Source organism: Vulpes vulpes, chromosome X (genome assembly GCF_048418805.1).
Source record: "Vulpes vulpes isolate BD-2025 chromosome X, VulVul3, whole genome shotgun sequence".
Taxonomy (NCBI): Eukaryota; Metazoa; Chordata; class Mammalia; order Carnivora; family Canidae; genus Vulpes; species Vulpes vulpes.
The window spans coordinates 79,762,333-79,785,919 of record NC_132796.1 but is presented as its reverse complement, the minus strand read 5'-3'; the positions used below and the strand labels follow the sequence as shown (position 1 = coordinate 79,785,919).

The 23,587-nt window shown below is 40.6% G+C and overlaps 1 pseudogene; it reads left to right on the top strand.

Moving 5' to 3' along the window:
• Nucleotides 1-3,932: 3,932 nt before the first annotated feature.
• Nucleotides 3,933-4,372, top strand: LOC112932028 (thioredoxin pseudogene; annotated as a pseudogene).
• The last annotated feature ends 19,215 nt before the right edge of the window (nucleotides 4,373-23,587 follow it).

Sequence of the window (23,587 nt, the reverse complement as noted above, 5' to 3'; positions counted from 1 at the left end):
GTATAGACTCATTTTGTCCTTGTGGCAAGCCCCTAGGGTAGACAGAGAAGGCATTCATATTCCAGCACATAGGTATATCCTGATGCACAGTGGTATGTAACTTGCCCAAGGTCTAGAGCCAGTAAGTGGAACACACTTAACTACTTGCTACTCCAGCTCCAGCAGAGCCTCTGCCTGCAAGGAGTTTATACCTGTTAATCGTGACTCTCCTATAGATATAAAATGAATATGTGTAAAGATTTTATTTAACTCAGGGCACCTGGGTGGCTCAGTGGTTGAGTGTCTGCCTTTGGCTCAGGTCGTGATCCTGGGGTCGGTCCTGGGATCGAGTCCCACACCAGGCTCCCTGCGGGGAGCCTGCTTCTCCCTCTGCCTATATCTCTGGCTCTCTCTCCTTGTTTCTCATGAATTATTTTATTTAACTCATTATCAACAAAAGAACTGGTCAATGCTAACAACCAGTCCAAAGGAGGAGTAAAAAATGCACACATTTATATGGATTAAGGAAATGTTGCATTTAAAAATAGATGACAAGCTGGCTTTTTTTTTCCATGGAGGGAGGAAAAAGGAAGTCAATTGAACTGCCACCGGACAGAATTTATTTGCACGTCTATGAACAAGAACTATTTTTCATTGCTACCAGTTATCTACAGCTTGCAGAGTTTTTAAATAGCTCAAAGAAAATGAAAGATTGAACGCAAATAACTCAAAGAATCTGCTCCAAACAATGGCTAGTTTCCACTGGAGGCACCCAGGAGTCTCTTTTGCTTATTACAAGTTTCTCTATGTTCTATGAGTTATAGACATAAACAGAATACAAAGGAAGTAATAGCAAATGTTACAAGGCCGCATCCATCCAGGGCTGGAGATGTGGGTTGGGGACACCTGACCCCATATCTTGAGGTGCCAAGCTGGTCTTAGGACCAGGAACCTAATTAAGGATGAAGGAAGCCATGTTGTGTTGAGGAGTCATTTAGAGAAGTCTGCTCTAAAACCAATCAGCTTCGAGTTCAACAGATGCTTGAAGGTGGGCTTTCCAAGTTGTTTAAGTGGTAGATGGTGGTGAGTATGGTCCAGGCTGGTCAATTTTATAGCACCCAGATTCAGAGATTCAGTTAATCATTTAATTAAGTTTATATCCACCTTATTTTTTTTAAAGAAAGTAGTAATTAATTTTATGAGATCGAATAGATACACTTTCCTTACTGCCAGAAACTAGAGGTACCAGGAGAGCAAGATGTTTTATTGATGTCCCAATGAAGGGTTTGCACAAACATGTACTTATGTTTGCATAATATTCATATATGCAAGTATATAGCTCATCTCTTAAAATGTAATATGTACTTATATTAATATATAGACCAGGCCATACATGTAGGCAGCCATCTACACGCTGTGATCAGAAGGATAATTAAAAGCCTCTCTGCTTCCCAGATGTACCCCTAGTGGTCTGCCTTCATTTACATTTCCACCGTTAATGTTATTTCTTTGGAAAAAGAGTTCCAAAGGCACATGACCTGGTAAAGAGGACTAACAAAAAAGTGGGATGGAAAGGCCCAGAATGTAGGCAGAGAGGGCAGGCCTGAGAAGGATGTCAGGAGGGCAGCTCTGGAAAGTGCCCCAGGATGTGCTCTAGGCACCTAGAGGGAGGATCAGTGACAAGGATAGCAGGAAAGGAAGACAAAACTGACTACATCAGAATTGTGATGGCCACGTAGGAGTATCCCAGGATAGAAATGCATTAAGAATCACTCTGTAAAAAAAAAAAATACAACACAAAACTGCTCCATAGAAGAATGTAATTTCAAAAAGTCAAGTCACATATTATATGAGAGGGATCTAATTTCCCTAATGTGAACATGTTGCTGAAGAGTATTTGGACTGGATGACGGGCACTGAGGGGGGCACTTGACAGGATGAGCACTGGGTGTTATGCTAAATGTTGGCAAATCGAACTCCAATAAAAAATATATAAAAAAATAAATTTAAAGAGAGAGAGAGAGAGAGAGAGAGAACCATAGTATTTGACTGAGAACCCATATTCTGGGAGAGAAGTTTCAGATCAGGTATGACCAGAAAACCAGAGTAAAAGTGGGGAAACTGGTTTCTCATCCAAGATCAAGGACTTAAATGCAAACAGCCCAGAGAGACATCTTTACCACCGTCTGCATCCTCACCAACCTGAAGATCAAAGCTGTCATTAAATGCCTATTGTTCCACTGAGCTGTAGCAAGTGAGTAAGCACATACATGATCCCCTGCCCTTGAAGGCTGTATAAAGATGTGCACCATTCCATGGTAAGATTACAGTCAACAACATCAGAACTTGAAAAAATTGATGACTTACAATAATTTATTTTTTTAAAAAGATTTCATTCATGAGAGACACACAGAGAAAGACAGAGACATATGCAGAGGGAGAAGCAGGCTCCCTGCAGGGACCCTGATGCCGGACTTGATCACAGGACCCCTGGATCACGACCTGAGCCAAAGGCAGATACTCAACCACTGAACCACTCAAGTGTCCCTAACTTACAATAATTTAATCAATTACACATTTTTCACAGAGGGCAAATAAGAAGGGAAGGTCATTTACCAGGGATCTGAGCAAGGAAGCCTGCATGAGGAATTACTACCTCTCTCTCCAGATTTGTCTGGTGGAGATAGACTTTTGAGAGCTGATTCAGTGATGGGGAACAAGGAAGCTCATAGAATGGGATCTGGTATGTTTTAGTAGGATATTCATAGGTGGGAATGAAATGAATGGAGTAATCACATGCGTTAGGGGAACCTCCCTTCCCTTAATCTCACATTTCCTTGAGGGAGCTGTACACTGTACAACATACTTGTAAGGACACCCATGATCTCTCTCCTTGACCCTCCCTTGGGCCCTACCAAGCGAAGAGAAACTTAATGTGAGTCATGAGTTTTTGAGAAGAAACTGAGAATGCTCTGCTCTGCCATTTCAATGGCTTCTTCATTGCGATCTACTAAGGACAGATGTGGGAGAAGGCCTGGGCTTGCCCTCTGAGCCAGTGGTAGGTGGGTGAGGCTCCCTAATTCCAGGGTAGGAGAGGGATTAGAAAGACAGTTGAGGGTCTCACATCTCAGCTACATCCCCCAGTCAAGTTTTGCAATCGATGCTTTGATCTTCTCTCTGACTCTGGTGCTCAGGGCTCAGTTGCTTTCAAATGAGGAAGAGGAAAAGTGGTGTTATACATTGTTCTCCTAAAACCCACCAGACCAATGGGTAAATTTATCAGGGAGAAGTGGGGAGAGCTGATAAGAAAGAGAGAAAAAACTCCCACAAACCTCATGAAGAAGTTCAAATTTCACTATCTTCCAATTTCTTTTCTGCAGTGGTCATTGTGAACATTATGCTATTTAGTCCAGTGAAAGACTAGTTTTTATTTCTGTTTTTTAGATGCCAAACCATCATGGGTTGATGCTTTTGTTTTTAAATTTATTATTATTATTATTATTATTATTATTATTATTATTATTGTTATTTTAAATAGGGAGAGAGGTGGGGGCAGATGGAGAGAGAGAGAGAGAGAGAGAGAGAGAGAGAGAGAGAATGTTAAGCAGTTTCCATGCTAAGCATGGAACTGGACTTCAGCCTTGATCTCACAACCCTGAGATCATGACCTGAACTGAAATCAAAAGTCAGATGCTTAACTGATTGAGCCACTCAGGCGACCCTAGGCTGATGCTTTTTAAAAATATTATAATAAAAACAACTTACTATAAAATGATATTAAGTAAAAACCAGTGACACACAAAAAACAATTTTTAAATAATTAGGTGAGACAGACATAAAAGCATACTCTGCTACATTGCTATAAATGTTTTTTCTTTAAAGCTAAGCTCTGGCTGGCGTTTTACATCCACTTTCCTCCCTCTCGCATTGCTTGTCAGACCCCAGCCGCCAAAATGGTGAAGTAGATCAAGAGCAAGTATGCTTTTCAGGAAGCCTTGAACAGTGCTGGGGATAAACTTGTAGTAGTTGACTTCTCAGCCACGTGGTGTGGACCTTGCAAAATGATCAAGCCTTTCTTTCATTCCCTCTCTGAGAAGTATTCCAATGTGGTGTTCCTTGAAGTAGACGTGGATGACTGTCAGGATGTTGCTTCAGAGTGTGAAGTCAAATGCATGCCAACCTTCCAGTTTTTTAAGAAGGGACAAAAGGTGGGTGAATTTTCCAGAGCTAATAAGGAAAAACTTGAAGCCACCATAAATGAATTAATCTAATTACATTTTCTGAAAACATAACCAGCCCATGGCTGTTGAAACCTTGCAATTTTTTTATCTACAAAAAGGAAAGATCAAGTATGAAGACTATATACTCAACCACCATCTGATTATAAGTGACAATAAAATATTAATTCTACCCTTTAAAAAAAATAAAGCCAACTCTGAATTTCCAGCTTCTATCATTGCAGACCAGTAATAAACAGTTTGCAGGCTAACACTGGTCTGCAGCCCACGCTCTTAAGTAGTGTTGATCTATCTGGTCTACTTGGGATCACAGAATCCTCATCATCTCCTATAAAAATGGGACACAAAATAGTATAGTGGTGAAGACTGCAGGGTCTGGTAACAGGGCTCCAATTCCCAATGAATGAGTGGTAGAATCAACATGAACACCTCCTTCCTACGGTTGTTATGAGGATTAGATGGGAATAGGCTTAAAGCACTTGACTGTGCCAAGCCCTTACAAGTGTCCGATAAATGTTATTATTATTCTGGACCAATGTCCATTTTGGGTGGTAGTGTCTGCTTAATGTTTTGGAAGATGCCTCAATGGGGATAAATAAATATGCCCCACAACTCATTCTTCAAAGGAATGAGTCAGATTCTATTATCTTGTAATAATTGGGGTAGCTGGGTCTTCATGTTTTCTTTTGCCCAGAGGCTGACAGAATCCATGCCAGTGAGTCAAGGGGCATGAAGACTGGCTCTCAAGGCTGCATTGGTTCACTCTTGAGATATAAATGTGACTCTCATGGCTAAGTTCTAGATAAAGGGTCTAGTCAACATCATAATCATAAACAGCCATAAATAAGTCAGTCAAAGGTCTAGCCTCAGCTGGATCACTGCGTCAGTCTCTAGGGATATTCGCAATGCTTGTTACTGTTGCCTGATAGTGTATCCTAAAATACTGGTTCATTTCCTATAAGAAAAGCAGACCTGGAAGGCATTCAAAGAACTGGAACCATCTGGAGTTGGGAGGGGCGAGTTGGGGGTGCCCTGGAGCCTCTAATGTACCTAACTGAGCTGGGTCAGCAAAGTGTGCCAAATGGCCTTGTAACAGGGTCACACCGAGATCTCTCCTTGTGAGAGAAGCAACCGACTGTTCCACAGGCCCCTTCCCCTTGGCATTTCCTACACTGTAGTTTGCCAGTACTGGCCCAAGTCCACTCCATTATGAAAAAAAGCAACAACAGAGTTACACCTGAATGGCATAAAACATGAACTGATTGTCTCCCGCACATCGGGCAAACAAACATCCTTCTCAGCAAGACAGAGCTAATGGAGGGAAGTCTGATTTGCTCTTACCAGGCCGGTCCATGCAGTCAGTAGGGCCACAGCTGGGGTGGTTCAGATCATGGGGCCTGTTTGCAGCACACCTCCTGGCTCGACCCGGCCACGGAGCTTCCTGTCCTGTGGTGAACGGAATCACCTTTATTTTTTCCACTTTGGTCTGATAAAGCTACAAGTATCATGTGACACCTTTCCTTCAAGGTACTGCATAGTGGATTCCTGTGTGGTTTTAAGGGGCATACTATCTACCAAGACAGGCGAACCAAAATGCTCAAAGACTAAATTTGTTTTAACAGAGGAAAAAGGCCCATGGCATGGTGGGATGGGCCAGTGGTGGTGGTGGTGGTGGTATAAATTCAGGCCTTGATAGGTTGTATTATGTTCATCTCTGAATTTATTTTATTTTTATTTTTATTATTTATTTATTCATGAGAGACAGAGAGGCAGAGACACAGGCAGAGGGAGAAGCAGGATTCCAGCAGTCCAAAGTGGGACTCGATCCCAGGACTCTGGGATCACCACATGAACCAAAGGCAGATGCTTAACCACTGAGCCACTCAGGTGCCCCTCATCTCTGAATTTAACCAATTATGAGGCCCCATAATTTGTCACTGATAACAGGGACGAGGGCCTAAGGACTACCAGAACGGAAGGAGACTTGTTAGCGTTATATTAAAAAGAAAGCTCAGTGATGAGTAAGACATTCTCCGCTCAGAAAAAAAAGGTCATCTGGCAGGTCCTTGGCAGAATCATAAATGAAAGAATGTTCATTATCAAATCCTTGTTCAAAATTAAAAGCCATTCTTGCTCTTCATCTAGTGAGTAAAAATGGTGCATTTTTACCTGGAATAGAAGCTGCAAACACCTGTCTTACTGTCCTTGGTTTTTTTGTTTGTTTGTTTGTTTGTTTTGTTTTGTTTTGTTTTGTTTTAAGATGAATGGGGAGAATTGCTATTTTAAAAATTGAAATAAAATCACTCTCCTGTTGCTCTCACCCTCTTGCTGGGTGGTTTGTAATGCTTAGCATTGTCTCTTTAACTGAATTTCAATACGTGGCTACAGTACAGTATTCAAATTCAATTAAAGAGACAATAAGAAATTCTAGAAGAGTCATTTAAGGGGAAGTCAGTCTTTTAATAAGACAGAAGGAAAGACTGTTCCCTAGGAGGCCTCACAATTCTGTTCCTCTGCCATTTTTCTAAAAAGGCACAGTATAGAGCAGCCACTAGTGAATGAGAACACCTTGGTTCTGATCCAATGTAATCCTTGGATACCTTGGGCCACAGTGAGAAAATACATGGCTAGAATATCCTTGTAACCTAAAAATACCAAGCATGCTGTCAAAGCTGTGAATGTTCCCATGGCATTTAGCCCCCACCTTATACCCCAAATTCCATATGCCACAGATGATTCACCTGACTGTGTTCTTCCCACCATTCGAGCCTTTTTTTTGGGGGGGGGGGGTTCATTCATTTTTTTGCTTCATATTAAGTGGCATTTAGTTGTGTGGTAGTCCTCTCTGGTTATCATGTGACAATCCTCTGAAGGGTTTCTAGTCTTTATTTTTGGCTGAGTGAAACTTCTCAGCAAGGAAGAGTCAATAGTTTTACTTTTTTTAAGATTTTATTTATTTATTTATTTACGAGAGATGCAGAGAGAGGGGCAGAGACATAGGCAGAGGGAGAAGCAAGCTCCCCACGGGGGCCTGATGCGGGACTCGATCCCGGGACCCTGATATCACGACCTGAGCCAAAGGCAGACACACAACCACTGAGCCATCCAGGTGTCCCAAGAGTCAATGGTTTTAATATTTCTCTCTCCTATGCCTCTTTTTGGTCTGGACCTACTGAAGTGCTCTGAAAGCTGATCCATACTTCTGTTAGGGAGGAAGAATTTAGTCCACTCTTCAAAGTCTTTCTAGTTGGACTAAGAATCAAATTGATGTGAGACAGATTAACAGGTGGAAATCAAATTTAATAGCTTATGTACTGGGGATCCACCCAGACACGGACATTTCAAAGACTGAGGCAACACGATGCTTATGTGAGCTAAGGAGAGGGGTAGAGGTCTGAGGATACAAGAAGGAGAAAGATGTTTAGTGGGAGGGTGAATGGAGATGTGTGGGAAGCAAATCTTGCCCTAATATGTACATACATTTCTTAGGTAAAGAGGAATGTCTGTGAAGAGCCCTCTTCCTGGTACAAGCAGGCAGATGAGAGGGAGGTAAAGGGCTTCTTCTGAATCTGCTGGGTTTGCATTGTTTTCATTTATTTTATTTTTTTCTCCAATATTTAACTTTGTATTTTCTCCAAGTTTTTATTTAAATTCCAGCTAGTTAACATACAGTGCAGGACTAGTTTCGGGGGTCGAATTTAGTGATTTATCACTTACATACAATACCCAGTGCTCATCATAAGTGTCTTCCTTAATACCCACACCTGCTTAACCCATTACCCCCCACCTCCCTTCCAGGAACCCTTAGTTTGTTCTGTGTAGTTCAGAATCTGTTTCGTGGTTTGCCTCTCTTTTTATTCTCTGCTATGTTCATTTGTTTTGTTTCTTAAATTCCACATGAGTGAAAGCATATGGTATTTATCTTTTTCTGACTGGCTTATCTCCCTTAGCATTATTCTTTCCAGCTCCTTCCACATCATTGCAAATGGAAGGATTTCACTTTTTATGGCTAAGTAATATTCTGTTATATATAAAAATCCATTCATCAGTCATTGTACACTAGGAATCTTTCCATAATTTGGCTATATAGATAATGCTGCTATAAACATCAGGGTGCATGTATCCCTTTGAATCAGTGTTTTTGTATCATTTTCTTTTCTTTTTTTGTAGTTTTTTTATTGGAGCTCGATTTGCCAACATATAGTATAACACGCAGTGCTCATTCCGTCAAGTGTCCCATTCAGTGCCCGTCACCCAGTCACCCCAAACCCCTGCCCACCTCCCCTTCCACTACCCCTTGTTTGTTTCCCAGAGTTAAGAGTCTCTCATGTTCTGTCACCCTCTCTGATATTTCTGTATCTTTTGGGTAAATATCTAGTAGTGCAATTTCTGGATGGTAAGGTAGTTCTATTTTTAACATTTTAAAAAGGATTTTATTCATTTATTTGGGAGAAAGAGTGAGAATGAATGGGGTAAGGGGAGTGGCAGAGGCAGAGGGAGAAGCAGACTCGCTGCTAAGCAGGGAGCCTCACTCAGGGCTCAATCCGAGGACCCTGGGATCATGACCTGAGCCAAAGCCAGACATTTAACCGACTGAGCCACCCAGGCACCCCTATTTTTAACTTTTTGGGGAACTTCCATACTGCTTCCCAGAGTGGCTGTACCAGTTTGCATTCCCACGAACAGTGTAAAAGGGTTCTCCTTTCTCTGCATCCTCCCCAACACCTGTTGTTTCCTGTGTTGTTCATTTTAGCCATTCTGACATGTGTGAGGTGATATCTCATTGTAGCTTTGATCTGTATTTCCCTGACAATGAGTGACATTGAGCATCTTTTCATGCGTCTGTTGGTCGTCTGTATGTCTTCTTTGGAAAAAACATCTGTTCATGTCTCCTGCCCATTTCCTAACTGGATTATTTGGTTTTTTGGGTGTTGAGTTTTATAAGATTTTATACATTTTGGATACTAACAGTTTATCAGATACGTCATTTGCAAATATCTTCTTCCATTCTGTAGGTTGCCTTTTAGTTTCATTGATGGTCTCCTACACTATGCAGAAGCTTTTTTTTAAAGATTTAATTTATTTATTCATGAGAGACACACACACACACAGAGAAAGGCACAGACATAGGCAGAGGGAGAAGCAGGCTCCATTCCATGCAGGGAGTCTGATGTGGGACTCGATCCTGGGTCTCCAGGACCACACCCTGGGCTGAAGACAACGCTAGACCACTGAGCCACCCAGACTGCCCTGTGCAGAAGCTTTTTATTTTGATTGCTTTTAATTCAAAACCATGTTCATTCCTAAGTAGCCCATTGTGGAGCTGCCCTTGACCCCTACCCCTCCAACCAGATCCTTGAACAGTCACTGCTTTCCTGGTGTCATGATTCTTGAAGTGGCTGAAGTGCAGGGTAAACCCTCTTGGTAGAGTAACTGTAGAAAGGGTTTCTAAGCCTTATTTGACTTCCAGAGGAAATTCAAAGCCCTCACAAGCCATTCTTAGATGCAAGGACTTGATATGAGTATACTTAGTGGTCTAAAAATAGTCTGGGGGCAGCAAGACTAGTCACCTTGCTACTGAGGTGTAGAGAGAAAATATTTATTATACTGAACACTTGTATGATGCTTTTTTCAATGCGTTCTAAATACCTCATTAAATTCTTCAGTCTGGGAAGTGAAGGAATAGATATTCCCACAAGGACACTAAAGTCTGAAGGCTAGGTAACTTCCTCAAATGCACTATTCCAAATTCTTTCAACTAGAAGAGTTGCTTTAGCACAAAAAGGGACTTATTTTTTCACATAACCTTGAAGATGAAGGGAGAAAAAGCTGCCAGGAACCAGGGTCTCAGAGTTTGCGGAAATGACACAACATTGACAGAATTTTATCTCGACTCATCTTTTTTTCGTTTCATCTCTGATTGGATTTGCTCTGTAGACAAACTCTTTTTATACGGTGGGAAACATGGTGGGCAGAAGCCTAGATCATATACCCTTACAATTCATGATCAAAGGGACGATTATGGAGCACCTGGCTGATTCAGTCAGTTAAGCATCTGATTTTGGCTCAGGTTATGATTCCAGCGTCCTGGGATTGAGTCCCACATTGGGCACCCTGCTCAGCAGAGAGTCTACTTGTCCCTCTGCCGCGCCCTTTGCTCATCTCTCCTTCTTTCCCACTCTCAAATAAATAAATAAAATCTTAAAAAAAAACAAAGTGAGGATTACCTTCTTACTTCAGACCATTTTGGTAAGGCTTCCAATTCACTTAAGTCATGTGCCCTCTCCCTCAGACCAATGACTATTTGCCCACTCTTGTAGTCTCCACTTTTGGGGTGATGGTGGAGCATTGTGATTGACAGCTTCATCAGGAAGACAAGGAAAGGGAGATAGTGCTCTAACGGGAAGGGGATGATGTTTATAGGCCAAGAAGAACAGGAAAGTTTGAGCAGGTAAACTAAAACCACAACTGCTGCTGCCCAGTACACCAAAATTCTGGAGAATTCAGTTCACATTCTCAAAAACACCACATTGGAAGAGAGTGAGAAGAAACTATTTGAACATACAGGAGACTGTTTAAGGAATTCTAGAAGGTTATTTTAGAGCCCTTAGTCATTATTTTTGAGAAATCATGAAGAAGAGATAGATCTGAAGATATCAAAAGTCTGTGTATGACCTATAATTAAAAAGAAGAAACTTGTCTTGATAAGAGTGATGTTTGGAAAGTTAAGGGAGCAGTAAGTTCTCAACTATTTTGGTCTAAAGAGCCCCTTACACTCTTAAAAATCATCAAGGGCCCCAAATATCTTTTGTTGATGTGAGGTACAACTACCTATATTTATTATATTAGCTATTAAAACCAAGGAATTTAAAATAATGTATTAGCTTAATTTATTTTTTATTAGTTCATTGAAAATATTATGATACATTGCATGTTAACAAAAATAATATTTTAATGAAAAACAATTAGATCTTCTGCCTTATCAAGGACATTCTTAAGCAAATGGCATTTCTTTATTTGTCCATGCACAGGAGTAAAGAATCCAATGATGAGTAGTAGAGTTTCACACCTGTGCCCTGATCCATGCTAAGGCATCAGCAGTTTTACCCACCACTGCTTTTTGACAATTAGCACAAATGCCAACATCCTGGCCAAAGCAAATACTTTAGTATTATTATGAAAGTAGGGATGCCTGGGTGGCTCAGTGGTTGAGCATCTGCCTTCGGCTCAGGGTGTGATCCTGGGGTCCTGGGATGGAGTCCCGCATCTGGCTCCCTGCAAGGAGCCTGCTTCTCTCTTTGTCTATGTCTCTGCCTCTCTCTGTGTCTCTCATGAATAAATAAATAAATAAATAAATAAATAAATAAATAAATAAATAAATAAATAAATGTAATATTGACATCTCTGATACCCCCAAAAGGGTCATGGGAACCCTAAGCATTGCGGTCTATGTACTTTGAGAACCAAACAGTTTTTTTTTCTGCCCATCTGGACTACCACCAAGTCCTGGATAACAATCAGCCCAGCTTTATATAAAGCAAGTCATTGTGACATTTTAATTTATTTCTTTGATAGAAAACTAGGCCAAGGAGTTAAGAGAGAAACAGTATCATTGTCATGAAATCCCTTTGAAACTGTTTAAAAATCTCGTTAGGTTTTCATAGTCATCAACATTAAAAAACATTTGTTAAGCTTGTAGTTCCCTAGAACAGATCCCTGTTTCTTCCAAGGGTTTCAAAATATAGGTTAGATTACATTAACAGAGTAGACCATGGGAATAAATATGTAAGAGAAGCAGGCAACAAATTAAAAAAAAAGCTCAGATGGAAACAATTGAATTCATATGTCAAATACACATATAGAATCTTTGTCACAGGCAGCCCGGGTCCCTCAGCGGTTTAGTGCTGCCTTCAGCCCAGGGCGTGATCCTGGAGACCCAGGATTGAGTCCCATGTCAGGCTCCCTACATGGAGGCTGCTTCTCCCTCTGCCTGTGTCTATGCCTCTCTCTCTCTCCTTTCTGTGTATTCTCATGAATAAATAAATAAAATCTTAAAAAAAAAAAAAAGAATCTTTGTCACAAGGACGCCTGGGTGGCTCAATGGTTGAGCGTCTGCCTTCAACTCAGGTCATGATCCTGGGGTCCTGGGATTGGGTCCTGCATCAGGCTCCCCATGGGAACCTGCCTCTGCCTATGTCTCTTCCTCTCTCTCCATCTTTCATGAAAAAATATCTAAATAAAATCTTTTAAAAAAATCTATTTTCACAGTCCTGCTCATGATACCATCCTTAATGGCAAGTCATAAAGACTTGTCCATATGAATATCACAAGGGGCACATCTGTCTGGAAGTTCACTACCCAGAAAAAGAGGTCATTAGTGGTTCCTTATTAACCTGAAAGTCCTGTGAAGCATGGTGTTTCACTGGCTGAACCTTCAGGGATGATATATCAAACTCCTCTACGATTCCAAAAAGAAATAGGTAGAGTAGTATATTTGCATGTAACTCTAAGCAGGGCACTTCGTTAAATTGAGACTGTATCCTGGGAACAGGCCAGGTAGTTTTTAAAAATATATCAGGCCACTAAACAGGATTTCAGAGCCTAGAGCTTCCAGAGGCAGAACTTCATAATTAGAAATTTATCTGCATATTTGTTTAACATCTGCCTTTCTTATTTACCACAGTATCTATGGAGTCTGACAAAAAGTAGTATTAAGTAAATATTTGCTGAATAAATGAATAACTGATTGCTACGCATGATCCTGCATAGTCTGACCTCAACTTGCCTCTCAGCCCCATGTGTCCTACCATGGTTCATCTGGCTCTCTGGACTCAAATCATGGTGACCTTATTTTCATCCCTTGAATGCACCATACTTTCTACCATCATAGAGCCTCTGTTAGTCCCTTTGCTTGGAATGGTCTTCCACCCCATTCCCTGATGACTACTCATTTGTCAGATATCAGCCTGAGTTTTAGGTTTAGGTTCCTCAGGAAACCCTACCTTGAGCTCCACAACTAGAGCAACCCTTCTCTTCTAAGCTTTGTCATGATCTAGCCAAGATGTGGGTTTCCATTTTTGTGTGTGTTTATTTGATGTTGCTCCCTATTCTTACCTGACTAGATTTTAAGCTATATGAAAGCAGGGACCAGATGTCTCTTCATTCAGCATTATATATCACAACATAGTGCAGGGGGGCACGATAAGTGCTTCACCATTATGTGTTAAATGAAGGAAATAATAAATGGAGCATGCTGTTGTTTCCTGATCATGTAAGGTGTCTAATACCATTTAAGATGTGGAGGGACTTTTGAGAAGACATTGATCATCCTTCCATTTCTTCAATTCTTCTCACTCCTACCTCCAGTTTATGTGGTTACTCAGCTGAAGTGGCCATTAGAATCCTGATAAGCTAGGATAATTTTTTAGAGCAGGGGTGGGCAATCTATGATGCATGAGCCAAATCTGGCCCACAGGTTGTTTTTTAATTTATTTTATTTTTAATTAATTTTTTAAGATTTTTTAAATTTATTCAAGACCCACACACAGAGAGAGAGAGGCAGAGACATAGGCAGAGGGAGAAGCAGGCTCCATGCAGGGAGCCAGATGTGGGACTCGATCCCAGGATTCGATCCCGGGACTCCAGGATCACACCCTGAGCCCAAGGCAGGCACTAAACCACTGAGCCACCCAGAGATTCCCCAGGTTGTTTTTTTTTTTTTTAAGATCTATTTATTTATTTTAGAGAGAGAGAGAAAAAAAGAGTACAGGGGGCGAGGCAGGGGGAGAGGCAGAAGAAGAGACGGAGAGAGTCCCAAGTACACTGCACTAAACTGGTGGGTGGGGAGGAGCAGAAGGAGAGAGAGAATATTAAGCAGGTTCCACATCCAGCACAGAACCCAATGTGGGATTTGATCCCCTGACCATAATATCACAACCTGAGCCAAAACCAGGAGTCAGATGACCAACCAACTCTTGGGCCACCTTGACACACCTCACAGGTTGTTTTTGTAAATAAATTTTTATTGGAACACAGCTATGCCCATTTATTTACATATTGCCTGAAATATATAAATGTCTCACAACAGCAGAGTTGAATAGTTGCAACAAAAACTGTCTGTCCTGTGAAGCCTCAAATACCTTCCATCTGCCCCTTTATAGAGAAATTTTTGCCAACCCCCTTTTTTACAGCAATGCATGGGCTTTTTTTAAAGTTCAGTAATGAGTTTAACTTACTTATTGCTGGATTTCCTACTTATACATTTTTTTAAAGATTTTGTCTGTCTATTCATGAGAGACACAGAGATAATGAACTTAAAATAACCAGTGTGTTGTCGGTGTTCAATTAGTTCTTTTCTCCTTTCCAAATATACAAGCAATCTCATTTACAAATTCACTTTTTTAAAGATTTATTTATCCATGAGAGACACACACACACACAGAGGCAGAGACATAGGCAGAGGGAGAAGCAGGCTCCCTGCAGGGAGCCTAATGTGGAAGGAACTCGATCCTAAGACCCCAGGATCACGCCCCAAGACAAAGGCAAATGCTCAACCACTGAGCTACCCAGGTGCCCCCTAATTACACATTTATAATGACCACTGTGTATGAGGCTTGACACATGGATTTCAGGCAACTGATAGTTTTACTAATCTTCACAAAAGAAGATACTCATTGATTTGTAGCCAGAGTTGCCCCTTCTAGACTCTCTACATTTTGAGATTTTTGCATAATAACAGTTAACATTTATTGAGTGCTTTCGATGAACCAGACTCAGTTCTAAGCACCTTACACGGGGTTATCTCATTTATTCCTCTCAACAACTCTATTATGGACAGATTATTATTGTTCCTGCTTTACAGATGAGGACAGTAAAGCCCAGGGAATTCATACAACATGCCTACGTCACACAGCTTATGGAAGTACCTGAGCAAGATTTGGATTTGGAGGACTCTGACTCCAGACAGGACCTGTGCTTTTAACTACTCTGCCATCCTGCCTGTCTGGATCTTTCACTCCAAAGAGCCATAGTTTCTGATTTCTAAATATGAAGACAGTTTATGTGCTTTTGTTTCCACTTATAATTTTGAGGTTGGAAGGCAAGACATGGAAAGGCTTTTAAAATTCCAGTGCTTGCTTGGCGGGATGAGCACTGGGTCTTATGCTATATGTTGGCAAATTGAACTCCAATTTAAAAAAAACTTAAAAATAAAATTGAAAAAAAATTCCAGTGCTTGGCAGAGTACTAGACACATAAAATTCAATCAATAAATGTCTCTATTTTTGTTGAGCATGAGACAATGTTGAAGAGGAAAAGGATGAAGACAAAGAATTTTCTACTAGGAGTTTCACTCCATCCTAGGTCATGGTCAATGGGTGAAGATATAGTTTTAGGTACTGGAGTCACTGCTTAGGGATCTGGCTACCTCAGAGCATGTAAGAGGAAGTAGAAATATTAGCTCTTTATTGTCGACAAAATGGAAAACAGAAGCAAACAGTAATCATAGTACTGAGTCATTAAGTCATACTCTATAAAATTTAAAAATAAAGAGAACATAGATACAGAGAACAGATTGGTGGTTCCCAGAGGAACTGGGGAGGTAGAAGAAATGGGTGAAGGCATCAAAAGTTACATACTTTCAGTTATAAATAAGTCATGAGGGTATAATATATAGCATGATGACTATAGCAAATAGTACTGTATTGCATATTTGAAAGTTGCTGAGAGTGAACCTTACAAGTTCTCATCAGAAGGAAAAGATTTTGTAGCTGTGTATGGTAACAGATATTAACTAAACATTATGGTGCTCATTTTGCAATATATACAAACATCGAATCATTCTGTTATAGATCTGAAACTAATACAATGTTATATGTTAATTACACCTCAATTAAAAAGAAAGAACACACTTGACTAAATTAAATGTGACAGCAAATTCTCACCGATTTTGTTCAGTTTTCTTTTTTAAAAGATTTTATTTATTTATTCATGAGAGACACAGAGAGAGAGGCAGAGACATAGGCAGAGGGAGAAGCAGGCTCCACACAGGGAGCCCGGTGCGGGACTCGATCTCAGGACCCTGGGATCACAACCTGAGCTGAAGGCAGCTGCTCAACCACTGAGTCACCCAGGTGCCCCTCATTCAGTTTTCTGACATGATTTAACAGACTTTCTCAAAATAGTTCTGTCATGACCACCTCCGCAATGCATAGCTCTTATTTTTTTCTTTCTAAATCTTGTTCATTGTTCTGATGATTGCTGGTTAGTTCTGTGATATACTCTGGCAAACTATCCCCTCCTCTTGTAAAGTGCTCATATGATCCCAGACATGGGATCATTTAAAGAACAGATGCCCAAGTTCCAACAAAATTGAGATTCATTCCATCAACTGATAGACCATCTCGTGCTTCAGTTCACGCACAAAGTTTGCCTCTGCCTTCTGTGATAAATGCACAATTTGGAGTGAGCATTGGCAGCAGTACATATCTTCTCTGGTTTGTGTTAACGATGAACTAAGACTGTTTCAATGCCAGTAGTCTGATTGTATTCCAGGACTTGGTTATTGGTGGTTCTATCCTGACCATTAATGCTAATTATGGTTCATAGCTGACCCCAACACACTTCATTTGATAAGGTAACAAATTGAGGGGACAATTCTGTGGGCCCCCACACTGTTTCAGTGATGGGGAACTTCTGAACCCACAGGAATTTTCAAGGTAACCGGGTTATTCAAAAGCTGCCATAGCTCAGTACTTTTGATGCCATCACGGGCTTCTGTTAGGTCCAAATAATATAACATGGGAGATATTGATGTTTCTTTCTATATTTTTCACAATCAGCCAAATGGTCATGCACACAGAAGTATCCTGCTGCTTTACATCCCATTCTAATTCCTTGAGTCCATGGTGGTGAGGTACTACATTACAAAGGATTTTGCCAGCCAGAGGAGCAGTAGATACATGGTTTTTTTCATTCCTTCAATTCAACAGCTCTCTATCGTGTGCCTTCTATGTGTCAGGCTATGTTCCAAGCACTAAGGATACAGCAGTGGATCAAACCAGACAAGAATTCCCTACTCTCATGGAGCTTACATTTTTGTTGGGAGGAAAACAGAAAAGCAAATATAGGATGTCAGGTCATTGTAAGTGATGTGAAGCATAATAAAGCAAGTTGAGAAGAAGGAGAAAGAGAGACGTGGGTGATATGTGATAGGGCTATGTGCTACTTTAGGTAGGGTGCTTTAGCCAGTTAAATAGGGTTGTGGGGAAGGCCTCCCCATCCACTGAGACCTGAATGAAATGAGGGATGTCACAGGGAATTGCTTTCTGAGTCACAGCACTGCAAAGTCCTTGGGGCAAGATAGTGCTCGGATTATTCAAGAAATGGCAAGGAGGCCTTTGCTAAAGGGCTAAACCAGAGTGAGGGAAGGTGGAAGTGGTATAAGATGAAGTCACAGAGATAGGTAGGAGCTAGATAATGTAAGGTCTGGTAGGCTAAGTCAAGGACTTTCAACTCGTATTATGATAAAAACTAACCTTCCTTTTGCATTTTTTTTTTGTTTTAGAGTTTTAATTTGTAAACTAGAATTTTGATGAACACAACCATGTTTCATTTAGGTTATTTTGATATTTTGTTGTGGCAGTAGAAGCAGCTAGCATATATCTCAATAGCTCAGAAGCCCTTCTTTTCAAAGGAAACATGATTTGGACATAAGACAGTTAGAACAGAAATTGATATATGGATGGTGTAACAAAGTTGTATCTTACGCAAGGACTAGCTTTTGGGGTTGATGGCTTACTTTTTGGCATGATAATGTCTGACATTTTCAAAATGCTTTCAGATCTGTGATTTCATCAGACTCTAATAACAACCCCAAGAGATAGGAGGAGCAGGTGGTATTACTGATATGGAAACGGAGGGAACTGATATGGTTTACCCCACAATCATCCAGCATATGAGTCAGTATCAGAGCCACAGACTCCTGACCCTGAATACACCCCCCTCACCGCCCACTGTAAGGATTATTATTTTTTGAGGAGGGTAAGAATTATTGAGTAACTTCTTGACTCAGAGGGCAGAATGTTAAATCAACCAAGTTATTAGCTTGTTCTTCCCTCCCAGTTCCCAGGGGCATAAAAATACATACTACAGAACTGAGCAAGGTCTGGGGGGGGCAGTCTTTGTTTTTTTCTCTCTTTCAATCTCTCTCTGTGCCTCTGTTTCTCTCGGAGCAGGGTCTTTGACAAGAAGGCCATGCACTTTGAAGGTCTAGCTCTACTCTCAGAAAATGGCTATGCATGTAGGACCTGACCACCTTGAAGATCATAATAGTACAGACAGGAATAGGGCTCAGTACTCTACCAAGTTCAACTTCTGCCATCATGTTCTCTTTTTTAAAAAAGATTTCATTCATTTATTCATGAGAGACACAGAGAGAAGAGAGGCAGAGACAGAGGCAGAGGGAGAAGCAGGCTCCATGCAGGGAGCCCAATGTGGGACTCAATCCGGGGACAATGTGATCAGGGGATCACGCCCTGAGCTGAAGGCAGACGTCCAACCGCTGAGCCATCCAGGCATCCCATCTGCCATCATATTCTCAGTTGAACAATAAATTTACCAACATCGTCCTAATGGTATTTGTTAAAAAGTAAAAATGTTCCCTCACAAAATTGGTCTAATCCCCTTCAGCGGATGGAATACTGATTCAAAGGGGAGAGGAGTTATTTTTTTGGAGTTATCAAGTAATGAAGTGGCAAAGCCAAAGGAAGAAACTGGGATTTCGGAATTCTGGAAATAGATAACTCATGTATTTCACAGCTACTTTTTCATTACAAATGTTGACTTTTGCTGAGGCTCAGCGCTCAGCTGCCTTCCATCTCACTCTTTCCTCTCTGTGTGCAAGCTCACCCACATCCACAGCTATCATGTGCTCCCCAATTTCAATGTCCAGCCCAGGCCTCTCATCTGACTTTCAGACCAGTATATCCAAATATTCACTGGATCTCTCCTCTAGGGTGTCGCATAGGCCCCCTCAAAACTCAGCTTGCTCCCCATACCTGGTCTGCTTCTAGCCTTCCCTATCTCTGTGGATTGCGGCCCCCAATTCTGTCCAGTTGTACTTAGAAATCTTTTGATACCTCCCTGTTCCTTCTTGACTTTGAAATCTGGTTTGTTTTGGGTTTTTTGTTTGTTTGTTTTGGTCAAATTTTGTTTATTTTACCCCCTAAAAATCTCCAGAATCCATCCACTTCTTTCTGGCTTCATTAGCACCATCTTTCTGTCTATCTCCTCTTTCCTAGACTATTGTGATAGCTCCTAATCTACCCACATATACTCTGGGTCCCTTCTAATTTTTTTAAGAGATTTATTTATTTATTTTAGAGGGAGGGAGGAGCAGAGGGAGAAGGAGAGTCACAAGCAGACTCCATGCTGACTGCAGAGCTTGACGCTAGGCTCGATCTCATGACCCTGAAATCATGACCTGAGCACAACCAAGAGCTGGACTGCTGACTGCGCCACCCAGGTGCCCCCTAATTTGTTCTTTTGGTTGCAGAGAATGGTCTTAGCATAAGGAATGCCATATCACCCCCATGCTTAAAAGCTTTTATCGCTTCCTATCGTTCTTAGGATACACACAAAACTTCTTAATGTAGCCTACAAGGCCCTGTGTGGCCCATAGTTATCTCTCCAGGCTTATCTCAACCCCTCTCTCTCTCCACTCTATAACCACATTTGTCTACACTCTCCATGTCACCCTGCTCCCTCCTGTGGTGGGGCCTCTGCATATTTTGTTTTGTTTATTTGATTTATTTATTGTTCCTTCCTTTCTCACCTCTTATTTATCCTTCAGATTTCATTTGGAATAAGTCCCTGGGAGTAGCCTTCCTCGATTGCCCTGACTAGGTCAACTCCAGCTGCTATAAGGTGTCACAGCACTGGGCACTTGTCTTTACCATACTTCTCATGGTTCCTTTTGACATTTGTTAGCATGGTTACTTGTCTATCTCTCCACTAGATTATTAGTTCCTTGAGAGTGAGAGCTTACCATAGTACTCTTGGCACCTAGAATGCGCTGTGTGCCTGGCACATAGCAGACACTTAATAAATACGTGTTGAATGAATAAGTATGTTTAAGCACATTGGGTGATACTTCTTTTCCCTGGAGAAAACACACCGGACCTTCTCAGTTTTTTACATTCTTTGAACTACTGATGAGATTCTGTAGCCATGCCAAGTTCAGAGGTCACTTATGTTTTGTTAACAGTACATTCAAGGGTGGCAAAGAATAGAACTAGTTATGGCCCTTAAGAAGATACATGCCAGTGAGATAAAAGGGATCGAGTCTTGCACCTAGAATTTCTGATGTTAACCATTGAAAAGAATGCCACCTTATTAGTGCTACTAGAATAATTAATTCCCTTTTAACATTTTGTCCATTATGGTTTTCTCCCCTTTGAAATAGACGATTTTTTTAGAGCAATTTTAGGTTCATAGCAAAATTTAGTTCCCATATACTCCCCGCCCCCATGCATGCACTGCCTCCCCCACTATCATCCTCCTGAACCAGAGTGGTACATTGGATACTATTGATGAACCTACATTGTCACACTATAATCACCCAAAGCCCATAGGTTACATTAGGGTTCACTCTTGGCATTGTACATTTTTTGGGTTTTAACAAATGTATGGTGACAAATATCTGCCATTGCGGTACCATGCAGAGTATTTTCACTGCCCTGAAAAGCCTCTGTGTTCTGCTTATTCATCCCTCCCTCCTCTGCCACTCCTGGCAATCCCTGGCATTTCTACTGTCTACAGTTTTGCCCTTTCCCGACCATCATAGAGCTGAAATCATACAGTATGCAGGCTTTTCAGATGGGCTTCTTGCACTTAGCAATATGCATTTAAGTTTCATCCACATATTTTCATGGCTTGATAGCTCCTTTCTTTTTAGCATTGAATAATAATTCCATTGCCTGGATGTACCATAGTTTATGTACCCATTCATCTACTAAAGAACATTATTTAAAAAATATTTTATTTATTCATTCATGAGAGACACAAAGAGGCAGAGATGTTGGCAGAGGGAGAAGCAGGCACCATTTGGGGAGCCCAATGTAGAACTCGATCCCAGGACCCCAGGATCACAACCTGAGCTGAAGGCAGATGCTCAACCATTGAGCCACCCAGGTGCCCCTACTGAAGGACATCTTGATTGTTTCCAGGTTTTGGCAATCATGAATATAGCTGCTATAAACATCCATGTGAAGTTCTTGTGTGGACGCAAGTTTTCAACTCATCTGGATATATATCAAGGAGGGCAAATGCTCCATCTTATGTTAAGAATAAGTTTAGTTTTGCAAGAAACTGCCAAGCTATCTTGCAAAGTGGCCATATCATTTTGCATTCCCACCAGCAATAAATAACTCCTATTGCTCCACATCCTCACTAGCATTTGGTATAATCAGGGCTCTGAATTTTAGTCATTCTATTAGGTGTATGTGGTATCTCATTGTTGTTTTAACTTTTATTTCCTTAATACATGGTGTTGTGGCACCTGGGTGGCTCAGTTGGTTAAGCGTCTACCTTTTGCTCAGGTCATGATCCCAGGATCCTGGGATCCAGCTGGCATCTGGGCCCCCTGCTCATCTGGGAACCTGCTTTTCCCTCTCCCTCTGCCCCACTCCGTGCTTGTGTGCACTCTCTCTCTCTTTCTCTCTCTCTCGCTCACTCTCTCTCACAAATAAATGAATAAATCTTTATTTATTTTTAAGGAGATTTTATTTATTCATGAGAAACACACAAGAGAGAGGTTAGAGATACAGACAGAGGAAGAAGTAGGCTCCTTGGGGGGAGCCCAATGTGGGACTTGATCCTGGGACTGCAGGATTACACCCTGAATTGAAGGCAGAGGCCCAAATGCTGAGCCACCCAGGCGTCCCAATAAATAAATCTTAAAAAAAATAATAATATAATACATGATGTGGAGTATCTTTTCTTTTTAAAAAAGTCTTTCTTTCTTTCTTTCTTTCTTTCTTTCTTTCTTTCTTCTTTCTTTCTTTCATAATCTCTACACCCAATGTGGGTCTCAAACTCATGACTCTGAGATCAAGAGCTGCATTCTCTTCCAACTGGGCCAGCTAGGTGCCTCTGGAGCATCTTTTCATATGCTTATTTGCCATCTGTGTATCTTGTTTGGTGAGGTGTCTGTTCAGATCTTTTGTCCTTTTTTTTAATTGAGTAGTTCATTTTCATGTTATTGAATTTTAAGAGTTCTTTGTATATATATACAAAATATACAAAGTTTATCCCTATTAATAATAGTTTAACCTAATAGTTTAATCCTATTAAATAGGGTTTTTTTTTGAACAAATACTTTCTCCCAATCTGTAGCATGTCTTCTTATTTTCTTGACATTGTCTTTCACAGACTGAAGCTTTTCATTTTTTAAAGACTATATTTATTCATGAAAGACACAAAGAGAGAGGCAGAGATATAGGCAGAGGGAAAAGCAGGCTCCCTGAAGGGAGCCCGATGCAGGGCTTGATCCCAGGACCCTGGGATCACGATCTGAGCCGAAGGCAGCTGCTCAACCACTGAGCCACCCAGGTGCCCCTGAAGCTTTTCATTTTAATGAAGGCAAGCCTATCAATTATTTCTTTTCTGGATGTTGACTTTGGTATTTTATCTTAAAAAAATCATCACTATACCCAACATCCTCTAGGTTTTCTTGTATGTTATCTTCTAGGATTTTTACAATTTTGCATTTTACATTTAGGTTTGTTATCCATTTTTAGTTAATTTTTGTGGAGATTGTAACTAGATTAATTTTTTTTGTTTTTTGTATATAGATGTCCAATAGACCCAGTGCCATTTGTTAAAAGGATTATCTTTGCTCCATTTTATTGCCTTGCCTTATATGTCAAAGATCAGTTGACAATATTTTTGTGGGTCTATTTCTGGATTCTTTATTCTGTTTTATTGATTGATTTGTCTCTTCTTTTGCCAATACTATACTGCCTAGATGCCCGTAGCTTTAAAGTCTGGTAGTATCAGTTCTCCAACTTTGTTCTTCCTTAATATTTTGTTGGCTATTCTGGGTCTTTTGCCTTTCTTTATAAACTTTAGAATCTATTTGTTGATAGGCACAAAATAGCTCACTTGATTTTGATTGGTAGTGTGTTGAATCTATAGATCAATTTGGAAAGAACTGACATTTTGACAATATCAAGTCTTTCTATCTATCGAGTCTTTCTGAATATGGAATATCTCCATTTATTTAGTTCTTCCTTGATTTCTTTTATCAGTTTTATAGTCTTCCTGAAAGAGATTTTATACATATTGGATTAGATTTAAACTTAAGTATTTCA